This window comes from Neofelis nebulosa, chromosome X (genome assembly GCF_028018385.1).
Source record: "Neofelis nebulosa isolate mNeoNeb1 chromosome X, mNeoNeb1.pri, whole genome shotgun sequence".
Taxonomy (NCBI): Eukaryota; Metazoa; Chordata; class Mammalia; order Carnivora; family Felidae; genus Neofelis; species Neofelis nebulosa.
In genome coordinates, this window is record NC_080800.1 from 35,884,799 (window position 1) to 35,897,301 (window position 12,503).

Consider the following 12,503-nt stretch of genomic DNA (forward strand, 5'->3'; position numbering starts at 1 on the left):
AGAGCTCTGCTTTTCTAGTGGTCTCTTCTTGATAGGGGAGAAGGGGCCCCCACCCCTAGCTCACGCACGTGCCCTGAGATGCCTTGGGCCAGGAGCGGGCAAACCCCGGGGAGTGGGGGGGCTCTGTTCACCAGTTCATGCCCGCACCCTGTTGTGCATAGACTCTGACGGGTGGTTTAAGACAGGTAGGCCTTACTGTTCCAACTGCCCTCGGTTAGGGGGACTTTTCAACTGCTCTGGTTCTAAAATCATCTCTAGGCAGCTGCTTCCTCAGGATGCTCTTGGCTGCGATTGGCAGAAAGCCCCCAGACAGGGAGGTCCCCGAGATGGTTCTTCAAGGCCCCTCTTCTCTGTGATCCTCTTGACCCTGCTACTAGCAAAGAACTGTCCCAGCCACAGATCATATTCAAAACATTCAACAACCAGTACAGCAGGGCACTGACCAGTGAGGAAAAAGTCCCGCTGTACCGGGTTAGGCCTGCAGAATATCAGGGGTGTTTCCAGACTTGCCTTCCCAGGAATAAGGGAGCCCACCCCCACCCCCACCCCCAAAACCAGTTTCTGGCGGATTACCATTGATTGGGTTAGAACGGTAAAGATTTGCCTCCCAACTGGGCAGACATTTGAATTAGATTTGGGTTTGTTTAGCAGGTTGGAAGTTAGGGAGGCCATCGATCTCACCTGCTCCCCAGGCTCATGCACCCCCACGGCCATCCCTCCAAAATCACAGGCTCCTTATGCTGGCCTCGGCCCCACTGTGAAATCTGACCTGAGCATTTGGGTTTTGGCCCCTTGCTTCCTTCGGCAACTGCCAACCGCTGCTTTGTGCTTTTTATGCGATTGATCTTTATCATCTCCGCAAAGCATGAGCTAAGTGCTCTTCAGTTCAATTAGGCCCATTTCATGGACGCGCAAACTGAACACTTCTAAATGAGTCCTTAGGAAGAGCCTAGGATAAAGTTAATCCAAGAGGGTTTGCGACCAACCAGCAGTTTCTGCTCAACTGCCTGCCTTTCTCCGTCTCTCTAGCTCACACCCTTTCTCCCCCTCTCCTTGGGCTTAATTGATAGGCAAATTATTGAGTGTTTGGCCAGGCTGGGGGCCAGGAAGCTGTTTATAGCCTGCAGATCTTGCCTTTTAGGTTAGGTGGGGACGAGTCTGCCAGCAGCCATCAGATAATGGGCCTCTTCCAGTGACAGGGGCATGATGGATTTCCCCCATTCTTTGATATCAATGCTTTTGTTAGTTTGCATTTTATGCGGTGCCTTTCCTCTCGGCAACTCAAGGCCTTTTGCAGAGTCTTATGTAATGGAAAATCATTCTGCAAGGTAGGCAGACCAGGCAAGGCCAGCATACAGAAAACCGCATTCCTTATACGCACGCACAGCGACCCTGCTGGGGCCCATCTGTGTAGGGGCAGCGACATTCGACATTCGTGGCACTTCGAGACCGTGACAGAACACAGACACAGGCAAAAGGGAACGCGCTTGGCTTTGCTAAGCTCCAAGGGGGCCCCCTCTCCCTGTGCTTGGGTGACTGAAATAAGAAAAGGAGGGGCTTGAAGAGAGAGGTAAGTGTGTGTGTGTGTGTGGGGATGCGGTGCTAATCAAAAGGAAGGAGAAGTCAGTGAGTGCGGGAAAAGGTCTCCACAGCATTGGTCATCCGGGAAATGTAAATTCAAACCACTATGTCCACCAGAATGACTAATACATCCAGACAAATCCAAACTAATACTAAGCGCAGGTACGGATATGGAACAACTGAATTTCATATGCTACTGGTTACTAGGGACAAGTCAGACGTTCAGCAGAAGCAGAATGGACAGGGGCGCCTGGGTGGCTCAGCCCGTTAAGCGTCCGACTTGATTTCGGAGCTCACGATCCCCGGGGTCATGAGATCGAGCCCTGTGTCTGAGCGGATGGCGCAGACCCTGGTTGGGATTGTCTCTCCCACTCTCCCTGCCCCTCCCCCGTGCTCGCTCCCTCTCTCTCTCTCTCTCTCTTTCTCTCAAACGAGAAACAAAAAGGAAGTAGACAATTCTCCCATGCCGAATGTGGGCGAAGTCCAAAACCAGGCTAAAGTAACCTACGGTAACAGAAATCAGAAAAGCAGTTACTTGTGGACTTAGAGGCAGGAAGGAACCATCTGAGGGGGTGGTGATGTTCTAGATCTTGATCTCTGTGCGGTGAACGAAGAAACAGTAGAAATGTGCCGTCTCCCGGTTCTGGGGACGGGGCGACTAACATCAAGGTGTCGGCAGGATTGCTTCCTTCTAAGGGCTACTAGGGAGAAGCTGTTCTAGGTCTCTCTCCTAGGTTCTAGTGGTTTGCGGGCAATTTTTGGTGTTCCTTGGTTTGCGGAAGTGTCACCTTGATCTTGGCCTTCATCCTCACGTGGTGTTGTCCCTGTGTGTCCCACCCTCATGACCTCATTTTAACTGGACTACCTCTGTAAAGACCCCGTCTCTAAATGACATTCTGAGGTACTAAGGGGTTCAGACTTCAACATATATTTCTTCCTTTCTAATTTTTTTTTTTTTTTTTTTTTTAGAGAGAGCGGGCAAGCACAAGTTGGGGAGGGGCGGAGGGAGAGAGAGAATCCCAAGCACACTCCATGCGCACTGCAGAGCCCGACTCGGGGCTCAAACCCACAAACCGTGAGATCATGACCCGAGCCGAAGTCGGACGCTTAATAACCGACTGAGCCACGCAGGTGGCCCTGGTTCAAATTCTGATTCCACTCATGGAACCACACTCTTGTTTGACCTTGAGCAAATCGAAGTTATGTTCTTTAAGTCTTAGTTCCCCCCTCTCAAAAGGTGGAACTTCATTGCCACTTCCCTGGGTTGTCACAGGGCTCGGCTTCCGTTGCACGTGTCAGGTGACTTGTGTTGTGCTTGGTGACAGACAGCACATAAGACATGCAAGGAATTATTGTTTGATCCTAAAAGAGACTCCAGGAAAGCAGAAACTGAGGTCGGGGCTTTGGTAGCTGTACAGAGAGCAGTTTTCAAATGATTAATCAGTTTTTCGATTATTTCAGTCATACGTGCGTCTGTTTGTTTGTTTGTTTTTAATGCAAACAAATACTGCAGAAGGGTTCAAGGTGACAAGTGCCTCTTAGCGACCTATGCCCTAGGTCTCCGGGCCCACATCCCTAGAATTTTTCCAAGCACATCTATAATACGTGTACATTTAAATTTTTTGAATACACGAATACGGGGCCGCAGCAGGTGCTGTCGTGCTCGCTCACGCTCCCTGCGTCACCCCCACCCACCCTGAGACGCACTTGCAGACTTGTCGCTCAAAGCCTGCTTCTCTCTGCATGTTTCTGCGTGAGCGTGATCTCTGGCCAAGGAGATGCTCCCGGGCACTTCAGGCTGGCTGGAGGTACTGGGGAAGGAATGCCACTCAAATGGTGAGATCTTTCCCTATCAGCACGTATTGGATGATTACACAGCCTGCGTGCACCATAACTAATGCAGAGGGAGAGAGAGAGAGAGCAAGCAGGGGAGGGGCAGAGGATCCAAAGCAGGCCTAAAGAGGGCCTGCCCCCCTGAAGATTCTACCGAGGGGTCTCTGCATTTGGGGGGTGGGTGGGTGGGTATCCGTGTGCTCTGCGTGCTGGGCAGAGGTCCGCTGTAGCAGAGGGGCTCTTCCTCAGAGTTACTGTCTTCCAGAAGAACCCCCCCACGCCTCACCTCACATGCCCACACCCCATTGCCACATCTGTGACGTAGGCCTTTGTTTTTCAAGCAAAAGTCCCCAGTTTTCAGATGAAAAACAACTCGTTTCGAGAGCACACACTCCTGAGATCTTCCGGCTGACTGTTGACAAGAAATTAATCTTTGCGAGGCGGGTACGAGGACTGAGTGAGGAGACAGAGAACGGGCCCATGGAGTGTACAGGAAGTGTTCTCTAGAACTTGGTTACTCCGCCCACTCGCGAACACTTACAGTGTTTACCTAACCATCGGTCTGTTCTGAAATCAAATATTCAAAGCATCAAAATACTTCCTTGTTCCTCTCTTGAGTTCTTTGCTGCCTGCTGGCTGCCCACTTGTGCCCCAGAAAGGTGCCCCAGACCTTGTTCTGGGGACTTGAACCATCAGAGAGATGAGACGATAAAGGCTGGAGGCAGCAACGGCCGGAACCGCCCAGAAAGTCAAGGGTATTGACCTTGACCGAGGGGAGGGAAGGGGTTCTTCTTTCCCTGTCTCTTCCTTTTGCCTCTTTCTCTTGCTTTTCCTTTTCACCTCCTTTGTTTTCTTTTGTCATTTTGGAGGTGGGGAGACAGGCAGAAGAGACACACACAATAGAACCTCCGGGAAGGGAAGAGATCTGTGAAGAATTGTCCAAAGAGAGACCTTGACTGAGAGGAGGGATGTGATGTGATGTGTGATGCTGTACCTTCTCTCTGTCTGTCTCTGTCTCTGTCTCTCTTTCTCCATCACACATACACAAGCACCAGTTCAGGACGTGAGCCCTGCTGAGAGTCTCTGATGCCCACACCACGCCTGACTCCAAAGCCCCTCCACGGGCATCAAGATGGGGGGAGGCAGGGCGGTCGGCCACCTCAGCAACCACACTTGTGAAGGGTGGGCTCGGGGAGAGGTCTGCCTCCCCTGCCCTCGGGGAGGGCCCAGGACTCACTTGGACTGTGGGGAAGTTCTCCTGGCTGTCCGGGGGCGGTCCCACTCCTGGAGGCGTCAGTTATGGGGTCTGGAGAGAGACGTGGCCGAGGGAGCCTTCCAGGCACCCCGGCGGGAGCGGGAAGCTGAATGCTGACCTTGTTGCCAAAGGTGTTCAACTCGAAGGGGACAGGGTCATCAGAAGACCGGGGAAGGCGGTGCTGACCAACAGGCCCACCCGTGTAATCACATAGCCCCAAGTTCTCCTCCTTCATATCTGGGTGGGCCCCCGTGTCTCAAGCCCGCGCCAGACGATTTCCGAACATGCGTGGCCTCCACATCATCTCCCTTCCCTGGCTGCCGCTGCCTCTACCCCCCGCAGCACCTCCTTCTCATCCGTCATGCTCCTGCCTCCCCGTCTGGAAAGGCGGAATCAGCAGAGGACCTTCGAGTGGGGACTCTGGAGCCAGGAGGCCTGCCCTGGGATCCCAGCCCTCCCGCCGAGCCACCCGGACGCCTTGCAGGAGTCACTTAACTGCCCCGGGCCCCCGTTGTCTCATCTGGTTCTTCCAAGGGTCAATATCTGGGAAGCGATCGTACCAGTGTCTGGCACACGGTCGGCCCCGAATACATGCTTGTTAAAAAAAAAAAACAAAACATGATTGCACGTCCCCCTTGCGTATGGAACGCAGCATCCTTTTATGGAAGGTTTAGTAGTGATGGGAGGTAATTACATCATGAGCAATTTCAGATGAAAGGTCCTACAATTTCCTAGCCATCTCCCCTCACTAGGCAGCCATGCGTGGCCTTCTCTCTTCTCAGCCGCCTGGGGGGCACCACTTGGGGGTTTCCTTCCCCTCCTTCCCGGGGCCTTTCTCCCTTCAATTCTCCTAGGCCAGCATGGGGGAGCCTCAGCCTGCCTGCGGAAAACTCACAATTCTTATTACTTTGTTCCCAGGCAAGTTATCACCCTTTGTCCCAACCTCTCCTCTCTGGACGCTGCCTGGCTCCGAGCCTTCTTCGTGAAAACAGGGAAATGTTTTCCTGAACAAGAGAACCGTCTCCCCTGGGTCTCTATCCTTGACGACCTATACGTGATCCTATGTAATTTTTAGGACAGTCCCGTGAGCTGAGCACTGCTATTACCCACTTCATAGCTGAGTAGATAACGGAGGAAAGACATTGTCACGGAACCAGCTGGTCGATCGTGGAGGGAAATTAGAATCCAACTCTCTGTACCTGCCCCCAAACGCTACCCCATACTGCCTTCACATACGAAAAAGAAATAAAAATAAAAAGGAAGGAAGGAAGGAAGGAAGGAAGGAAGGAAGGAAGGAAGGAAGGAAGGAAGAAAAAGAAAGAAAGAAAGAAAGAAAGAAAGAAAGAAAGAAAGAAAGAAAGAAAGAAAGAAAGAAAGAAAAGAAAGAGAAAGAAAGAAAAGAAAGAAAGAAAGAAAAGCTATTTTTAAAAAGACCAGAATTTCTGCACCTTACTCTCTCTGAGTGACCCTGCTCTGGGTTCAGCTAAAAACACGACTGCTTCTACTACTCTGGAAACAGTATGATGGTTCCTCAAAAAATTAAAAATAGAACTACCATATGATCCAGAAATTCCACTTCTGGGTAGTTATCCAAAAGAATTGAAAGCAGAGACTCAAAGGGATATTTCTCACACCCGTGTTCACAGCAGCCTCATTCACAGCAGCCAAGAAGCAGAAGCGACCTAAGTGTCCATCGATGGTTGAATGAATGGTAAACAAAATGTGGTCACCTGCACAAGGGAATATTATTCAACCTTCGAAAGGAAGAAACTTCTGAGACGTGCTACAACAACGGATAAGCCTTAAAAGCATTCTGCTAAGTGAAATAGGCCAGCTATGAAAGAACAAATACGGCATGACTCCACTTATATGAGGTCTCCGAGAGTAGGAAAATTCCTACAGACAGAAAGTAAAAGGGTGGTTGCCAAGGGCTGTGATGGTAGCGGGGGGGTTAAGATGGGGGGCTCCTGGGGGGCTCAGTTGGTTAAGCCTCCAGCCTCGGCTCAGGTCATGATCTCACAGTTCGTGGGTTCGAGCCCCAGGTCAGGCTCTGTGCTGACGGCTCAGAGCCTGGAGCGTGCTTCCGATTCTGTGTCTCCGGCTCTCCCTGCCCTTCCCCTGCTCGGGCGCTCACGCTCTCTCTCTCAAACATTAGAAAATAAATAGTAAATAAATAAATAAAGACACAAGGCAGTCAAAAGTGACATTAAAAAATGGTTACGACGGTAAATTTTACAGTATGTGGTTTTTCCTACAATTTAAAACTTTTAAAAATGAAAAATAAAAATATTCCAAAAACGCCATCGCTTCTGAAAAGCTCCAGGTTGAACCCAGTCAGTCATGGTTGAACCATGATTATTTTGCAATCTTCTTTGCAGAACACGAGTCACAGACCTTTCGATCTGACTGTACCAGGAAACTGCTCAAGTTTCCCCAGGCTGTCTCCAGGCAAATTGTTTCTTTATACCTCCTCTCCCCGACCGTGCCTAGTTCAGAGATTCTAAACGCCTTTGGGTCTCCGGAAAATCCAAGAATCTGATAGAAGCTGCCACATTCTCCCTGCCTCCACACCCCAAATGTACATGTGCAGCGATACAATTAGGTTTCCTTATGATTCGGAGGGTTCCTGGATACCCTGGCACCTCTCCGTGGACCCCAGATCGGGGGTCCCTCACATCGCAGAGCCTCCCGGCATCGGCTCAGAGTTCATTGTTAGTCATCTCCTTTCCTACTCAGTGCACTCAAGGGGAAAGTGAGCTTGTTACAAAAACCAGACTGGTGTTATATTATTTGTGAGACAATTCACTCTAAAACATCTGTATATGTGCAGAGTGGTGTGTGTGTGTGTGTGTGTGTAAGTATATTTACTATAGGGGCAGTAGTTAGCAATTAGAAAAACCTAATCAGGTCAAGATCCCACAGTTCGTGGGCTCGAGCCCCTCATCGGGCTCTGGGCTGACAGCACAGAGCCTGTCTGGGATTCATTCTCTCTCTGTTTCTCTCTCTCTCTCTCTCTCTCAAAAATAAAATAAATAAACTTGAAAAGAAAAGCCTAAATCAGGAACCTACACTCTAGAAATGGCTACCTAAATCTACACCAGAGGGGCCCTTAATTAACATAGAGATCTTGGAAATATTAAGATATATGGTTCAAGGTTACAGGTTCCATGCCCTGGTAGGCACAAGGCTAATCTGGAATTTCATTTGGTCCTCTGTCAACTCCCCATTTTCAGAGGACTGTGGTGCCCGATCCCCCCAGAAGTTTGGCTGACCCTGCCACAAGGATATCATCGCGTGTGCCTCAGAGTGAACTCCGCACGCAGAGCGCCCACTGGAACGCTTAAGGACAGAGTGGGACATGACCCAGCCTATAGGAACAGGTCACGGCACTGTATGTGTACCTGCTTCCTAGTAAATGACCACACAGCTGGTCAGATTCCACCTGAGCAAGGACAGGGCTCCTGGTGGCAGGATCAGTTCGGGGATGCCCATAAGCTGTCCAAGTCAGACGAAGCTTTGCTGTGTTCAGGAAGTGAACAGTGTCACCTGGACTCAGTTTCTCCCTCTCTCTCCTCCTGGCTCTGGCTTCCTTCTGAGACTCCCTGGTGACAGCAAGATGGCGGCAGTATCTCCTCCTATTCACTCTGGTTCAAGTTCGGCATGGAAAGTAAAGACGATATTGTCCTGAGAGCTCTAGCAAGCCCCCAGAGTGAGTCTGATTGCCACTTTGGCCTGCTTGGATCACGTGGCCATCCCGCATCCAATCCCCGATGCTGGGGAAACGGTGTTCTGACAGGCCAGGCATGAGTCACGGGCCACTCCAAGTAGGGATGTCACCTCCACCAGAACCACGTGGCTTGAGAACAGATCAGGGGGAGTAGTGAATCACTAGTAGTCACAGATTCTTTGCCACTCCTCCCACTGAGAGGTACAGTCCATTTCCCATCCCCTCAAATCTAGGCCAGCCTTGTGCCTCGTTTTGGCCACAAAAAACCATGGTAGACGTAACACTGTAAATTTCAAGGCTGGGTCTTAAGGAAATCTGTGGATCCTGCTTGTGCATACTTGGGACACACTCTCATGGGATGCTGTCATGAAGCCCAAGAAGCCATGTGGAGAGGCCCCTTGTGGGGGAGAATCAAGGAGCTGTGGCCAATATCCCCAGCTGATCTCCCAGCCAGCACCCAGCAATATGTCCCAGACACCAGGAGGAGCAGAAGAATCACCCTGCTGAGCCTGGTCAACTCACGGAACCATAAAAACCAACGAGTTGTTATTTGTTTGACGTCGTGAAGTTTGGGGATAGTTACGCAGCCAACGATGGCCGATACAGGGTGGCTCCTCAAATGAAAATTGGCAGGTTATCCTAGAAATTAAATGAGTGAGGGCTAGCTGTACAACAATCAAGATCTCACCACAGCCATCTGCTCTGTGGAGTCAAGTCTGCCTGGCAACTGATGGGCTCAAGAAACACAGAATTTTCTGGAGCAGCATTCCCGTGTCCGCTCACTGGTTTTGTCAGTGTCCAGAGGCAGTTGCTGGAGCAGTGGATCTCACTTCCCAATTCCAGACTCACGGCTGTGGGTTTGTAAACACGCTGTCTCCGTTGGTGATCCCGCAGGGTTCTGGGAGTCGTTCCTGGAGATCCAGACTAGAGTTTTCACAACAGCCCTTCGGTAGTGGGTTGAATGGTGGTCTCCCAAAAGCTACAGCCGTGTCCTAACCCCTGGAAGCTGTGCCTGGGACCTTATTTGGCCAAAGGGTCTTTGCAGATGTGATCGAGTTAAGATCCTGAGATGAGATCATCCTGGATTACCTAGGTGGGCGCTAAACCCAACGACAGGAGCCCGTATGGCAGACACATGGGGAGAAAACACAGAGAGGAGAAAGCCGTGTGAAGACAGAGGCAGGGTGGAGTGAGGCAGTCCCAAAGAAAGCCGGCAGCCAGCAGAAGCTGGGAGTGGCAAAGGATTCTCCCATAGAGCCTCCAGAGGGAGCATGGCCCCACCTTGATTTCAGAGTCCTGGCCTCCAGAATGGTGCAGAGAATCCACGTCTGTTGTTTTAAGTCACTCAGTCTGTGGTCATTTGGTTTGGTGGTTTCAGGGAATGAACACACCTTCGGATGATCCCGTAAGCACCAACTTCCCTGCTGACCTGAGCCAAAATCAAGAATTGGACCCTTAACCGGACTGAGCCACCCAGGCACCCCAAGTTTTAATTTTTTTTTTAAGTAATCTCTACACCCAACGTGGGACTCAAACTCACGACCTTGAGATCCAGAGCCGCAGGCTCCACCACCTGAACCAGCCAGGTGCCCCTGGAGAAGTTTCTGTTTCTTGCACTGAACCCTGAGTGGTACAATTCCTTCCCCATCCCCAAAATGGAAGTGCCTCAGAGGCAGCTGCATTTTTCCCTGTTCAACAGAAACACTGGTCCTGATAGAGTCTTCTCTTTTGCCAGTGCGGTAGCAAGCGTTTATTTTTATTGTAAATTATTGCAGTCAGCACACCAGCTCACCTCTGCCAACAGCCCACTACCTCTGAAGTCTTGGAATGAAGAGCCAGGCAGGGCCAGTGAGACTCATCTCTCTTTCCTTTTTTTTTAATTTTTTAAAATTTTTTTTAACGTTTTTCTTTATTTTTGAGAGAGACAGAGACGGAATGCGAGTGGGTTAGGGGCAGAGAGAGAGGGAGACACAGAATCCGAGGCAGGCCCCAGGCTCTGAGCTGTCAGCACGGAACCCGATGGGGGGCTCGAACTCACAAGCCGGGAGATCATGACCTGAGCCGAAGTTGGACGCTCAACCGACTGAGCCACCCAGGCGCCCCAACATCTCTCTTTCCTTTATCCCATGGAATCCAGAAAAGAGCTGGAAGCTGCCGGAACTGGATTGAGAGTTGGTGGTTTTGTTTTTATTTTAAAGAGAGAGCATGAGCAGGGGAGGGGGCAGAGGAAGAGAGAGAATATTTTCTTTTTTAAGTTTATTTATTTATTTATTTTGAGAAAGAGCAAGGAAGGGCGGGGGCGGGGGGAGAGAGAGAACCCCAAGCAGGCTCCACACTCAGTGTGGAACCTGACAGGGGGCTCAATCCCATGACTGTAAGACCATGCATGACCTGAGCCAACATCAAGAGTCAGACGTTCGACCGACCGAGCCACACAGGCGCCCTGAAAGAGAGAGAATCTCAAGCAAGCTCCACGCTCAGCCTGGAGCCCAGCGCAGGGCTCGATCCCAGGACCCTGGGATCGAGACATGAGCCAAAATCAGGGGGCGGATGCTCAACCAAGTGAGCCACTGAGCCACCCAGGCGCCCCTGGGCTGAGAGTTTTTGACCCAGTACCAGTGAGAGGCTCCAACCACAGTTACTTCCTAGAGAGCAGGTTGTGTTAGTCGGCTTTCCTTCTCCAAACCAAGACTCTACATTTTCATAGAGATGCGGGTGGTGTTGTGTTCGTGCGTGTCTCTGAATCTGTGTGTCTGCGTTTCTGTGTGCCTTTCTGTGAGTTCGTACTTGTGTTTGGTGTTTGGGTGTGTGTATATGCGTTTCTGTGTGTGTGCTTGTGTGTGTGTGTTTACATGCATTTACATGCGTTTACATGTGTGTTTTTATACGTGTGTATGTGTATCTACGTGTGGATTTATATATGCATGTGTTTGTGTGTGTCTGTGTGTGTATTTACATGTAGGTGTGCATTTTTATGTGTGTATATATTTTTTTAGTTTATTTATTCATTTTGAGAGAGAGAGAGAGAGCAGTGGAGAGGCAGAGAGACGGGGAGAGAGAGAGAATCCCAAGCAGGCCCCGCCCCATCAGCGCAGAGCCAGGCACGGGGCCCGAACTCACGAACCGTGAGATCATGACCTGAGCCAAAACTAAGAGTCAGATGCTTAACTGCCTGAGCCACCCAGGCGCCCCATATGCGTGTCTATTTATATATGTGTGTGTTGATGTACTTGTTTCTACACGTGTGTATGTGTATATGTGTATATACTTGCATGTGTGTATTTGTGTGTGTGTTTATACACATGTGTGTTTATGTGTGTGTGTGTGTGTGTATATGCATGTGTGCTTCAATATTAATATATTTATACGTACGTGTGTGTGTGTGTGTGTGTGTGTGTGTTTATAGGTGTGTGGAGAGAGGGTATGGGGAGAAGTGACGTGTCTGTGGTTACCGCGAATACCATAAACTTGAGCTATTGTTTTCATAAATAGGACGCCGGAGACGGTCTCTCGCTGCTCTTGCCACTGTGCTGTAGAAATGATCTTGCCACGGAAGAATCCTTCTTTCGTTCTGCAAGCCTAACCACATAATCCAGGATGGGCAAATTCTGCTCCATGGAAGCCCAGGTTTTTCTGCTTTGTCCGTGGAGTTCCCAAGCCAGAGCGCTAGAGCACTTCATGGCCTCGGGGTTGGGGAACAAACTAAAAACCGTGGGATTGTCTGCTGGTAAAGGTGACATCACCACAGTGCTTCTCGAGAAATTCCCCGCGGTGCCGGTGTGGATGCTTATTTATTAAGCGTGCATTGTGCACCTGGAGCTGTGCCAGCGACTGGCTTTACTGAGAGGTCCGCCTCCGTCCAGGCCATCAGCAAGCTCTTGCCCTTGCGTGGTGCCATCCCCCCTGGGCGAGGCAGGGGCCAGCTCTGTCTCTCCTACCTTGAGCCCAGTTCTCTGGAAACGAGTCTTCACGACCAAGTTCCTGCCTCGGACACGAGCTCCTGGAGGGAGTTCTGTGTTTGTGCTGCCCACATCATCCCCTAGCTACTTCCAAAGGGACTGGAGGGCCACCTCGGTTTCCGCGTGCCTTCAGAACCCTTCAGAGTCT